This window comes from Athene cunicularia, assembly GCF_003259725.1.
Source record: "Athene cunicularia isolate RWA chromosome 8 unlocalized genomic scaffold, athCun1 chr8_part1, whole genome shotgun sequence".
Taxonomy (NCBI): Eukaryota; Metazoa; Chordata; class Aves; order Strigiformes; family Strigidae; genus Athene; species Athene cunicularia.
In genome coordinates this window covers 4,015,747-4,019,260 of record NW_020799109.1, presented here as the reverse complement: position 1 = coordinate 4,019,260, position 3,514 = coordinate 4,015,747, and the positions used below count along the sequence as shown (strand labels likewise).

Here is a 3,514-nt window from a genome sequence, read left to right as displayed (position 1 = left end):
GAGCGGGTAATGGGGGGGGGGGGGGTGTACAAGTGTGTCATTGGACATGATCAACTAAGTTTGCTGGAAATAAAATATAAGTGAAGTCAGATGCTGAGGGCTTAAGTGTCCATGCATTAACCAAGATGGTTTCCATCTCGTGGAGCAATTTGGGCTCCGGCCATTTAGGGCGGGACAGGAATTGTTACTCATTTTAATGGATGCTGGGCATCCAAATCCCTTTGGTGAGATTGAAAAATCTCATCCCTAATTTCTATGTGCCTCAGTCCCTCACATGCAGCCAACTCCCACAGGGCACTCCGGGAAGCCTGATAAAAGCGTTACTGGTATTACCCATAACGATCTTCAATTTCCTTGAAGAGATCAGAGTAGGAATTAAAAAAAGAAAGGTCCAGGCCTGCTGACAAAATGACAGGCAGATGAACAGAGCTGGCTCCTTCTTTCCCATCAGTGGTTCCAGCCCAGAAATAGAAGATCCCATCAAGTGCAGCCCACCAGAAGCCCCGTGCTCAGGCTGGTGCATGCAGTGAGACAGCAGCACTGATGGCAGCAGAAGGGGAAGATGCAGATTAGTGCAGGTCCTGCTGCTCATGATCCTGGTAAGGGCAGTGATGCTGCGAGCACTGGGGAGCAAGGCTGCAATAAAAGACTGGGAGTTAATGGCAAGGTGATCTGCAGCATTGCCCAAGGGGTCAGCCCTTTTCTCCTCCACCCGCAAGGCTTTTAATGGCAGGCCACTGTTCTTGGCAGGAGGTGTCGATAATGGAGTGGATCACCAGCTCCAGTGCAAAGGGAGAAGATAAAACCACTTTACAGGGTGCTTTAAATAAGAAGTTGTCTAGCTGGATAGTGTCTGTTAAAAAATAAGGCAGCGTTGGAGGAGAGACCCCTGTACACATGCATAGCCTTGACAAAATTGCTCTGGGTAGAGGCACTAGAAATGAGGTCCTGGATCATTTTATTGCACAGTAAACAAGTTGGTGACTCCATTGCTGGCAACATTTGGAAATGAGCCCTTTTACTCAGCAGCCTTTTAGCAGCCAGCCAGCAGCCGAGCATGGGGAGGGGTTGTGAGTAAATTAGGAAAGCAGGAAAGGGGCTGAAGGTTGCATGACAACGCTCCAGATCAGAGTCTCGGGAAAAAAAACAAAACGAAGAGTTTCTCCCCGTTTGGCTGAAAAGTGAAGGGGAAAGACCTGGTGATGGCAGTTCCCCATCCCTCCTCTTACAGGTGGTTCAACTTGTGTTTCATTGCTAGGGAGCAGGTGAAGTGAGGCAACGTTATCTCTAGAGCTTCACCTAAAAAGTGGGTGATGTTTTCCATGGAAGTGGAAAATTTAGCAGAATTAAACTTGATCCTTGGAAGAAGATAAACACATTTGAAAACCCATCCCAAATGCTGAAGTTACAGTAGCCGACCCGCAGAGAGGAAGAATGGTTTTGTGGTTAAGGCACTTCATCGTGATCTGAAAAATCTGGGTTTAATTCCATTAGCCACAACCTCCCTGTGTGCTCTTGGACAAATCATATCTTTCTGCCCAGCTCACTATATAAAATGAGAGCAATAGCTCTTCCTTTTCAAACAGATAGTCCTTACCATGAAGAGTTTGCAGTCGCAGTTAAGCCTACACGTAGTTTCAGGAGCGCTTCACCTTGATAATGTTGGCAAAGTTTTATTCTCCTTCGTGGAAGAAGCTGAATTCCCCCCTTGAAAGCAAAATATTATATCCACAATCCGCTCCTCTTCACGGGTCAGGATTTGAAACCAATTTCTGTATTAAAAAAGATGAATCACAGTACAAAAAAGGCTTAATTAGCTTTGTAGACAGCCAGTGTGAGTACAGAATACCCCTAGCGAGGGTCCTCTCCAGCCAAATACTGTCCTTTAGGGAACTTGGCATTCCTTCCAGGCTGTGTGTCAAGGAGACTGAGCAACTTTACATCAACACAACATGGATTTTCCTTCTACCAAACTACTCGGCAATCTGTAATTTTTAACCTCACAAGTTTGAGATTGTACCTTAACATTTGCAGGAAGCAGATGGCTTCTGCATACTGCCAACCTGTTGTTACAAAAGCATCTTCCAAGAATTGTTTTCTACCCACAGTCGCTAACCATAATTAACCTTTCATATGATTTAATAAACAGGAAAAAATATTTGCTATCTCATATTAATAAAGAGAGCTTTTCAGGACATTTTTTTTCCCCCCCTTCTAGAACATAGAAGCTGCGGTAATTTTTTCGTGTGCTTATTTTATTGCCTTTCCAACTATTTAGGGATGCAGCTTACCTATGAAGATTAAAGCTGTGAAGGACAGTGTAATAGTGGACGCGCAGAGAACCTTCTGGCACAGCACAAAATGACCTCCTATCTGAGGGAAGAAAAAGCAAGACCGAGTGAGAAGAACGACTGCTTAGCCCAGGGCAGAGATGGAGAGCAGAGCTCACCAGCAGCCCCAGAGATATCAAGGCAGTCAGCTACATTTTACACTTTTCCGACACTCATAATTTTAATGCTTTTGCAGAGTTTTAAGTGATAATAATGGAGTTCTGTAGAGCTTTGACCTTTTTTATATTCAGAAACTTTACTGACTGGTCATTTTTGGATGGAGGGCTCTCCATATATATACACACCATAGTGACAGACACCTCCAAAGTGCCTAGGAGAGAGCTAAGTGCAAAGTGGTATTATTACCACGATTTCACTAATGAATGAAAATGAAGATGTTGGCTAAGACTTTCCCCCATATTATGGGGGAAATTAAAGGACAGACATAAGTAAGAAGCTGGCATGGGGGACCAAAGTACATCTCTCAGTTCCTGATGGGTAGTTGCTTTGGCTTAGGACATCAAAGGCTTTCTGAAGAGCTGAAACTATAAAGGAAATATTCTCTTGGCTTAACCAATTTCCATAATGGGGATTAGGGAACACTCTCCCTGCTAGGACAGGAGAACTTCTTTTTTAATTAATGTTTCTTGTGACTGTTGAGCACTCATCATCCATTAGTATGATAATGCACCCTTGAAATTACAAGTACAATTATGATGATAACTGCTTGGCTATAAAAAAATAAAATAAAATCGTATACATACAAAGACTGAGCTGCAGCCCAGGAAGTGATGCCAGGAGAAGACCCCAGGTTTTCTGGTTTGTCCCTGGTTTTGTTGGTATGGCAGAGTTTGCCGAATGATGCTCCATTCCTGTTTGCTATCAATATGCTGCCAAGATTGAAATGGATCAGCTCGAATTAAGATGGATGCACGTCAAGTTAACGCAAGTCTAAGACTTTGGAGCTGAAAAACAAAAATGGACAAATATTTTTTAATTAAAGGGTTGTTTTCTGAGGCTAGGAATTAAACAAGCAAAACTGAAGATCTCAAAGAGGCGAGTCTTGTTTTTCACTAAGGATAAAACCTCTGTCTGTATATGTATATAATATGCACCCGGAAACCACCAAGCAGTTGCAGTGGTTTTTTTATGCATCCTATTACTATCTCAGACAGTGACTGATA

At 43.2% G+C, this 3,514-nt stretch overlaps 1 long non-coding RNA gene across 1 annotated transcript; it reads right to left on the bottom strand.

The window, feature by feature from the left end:
* Positions 1–1,615: 1,615 nt before the first annotated feature.
* Positions 1,616–3,194, bottom strand: LOC113482595. Its single transcript, XR_003398873.1, has 3 exons — positions 3,095–3,194; positions 2,292–2,373; positions 1,616–1,772 (listed from the first exon to the last, which is right to left on the bottom strand). It is a non-coding gene; the product is annotated as an uncharacterized LOC113482595 (long non-coding RNA).
* Positions 3,195–3,514: the final 320 nt, after the last annotated feature.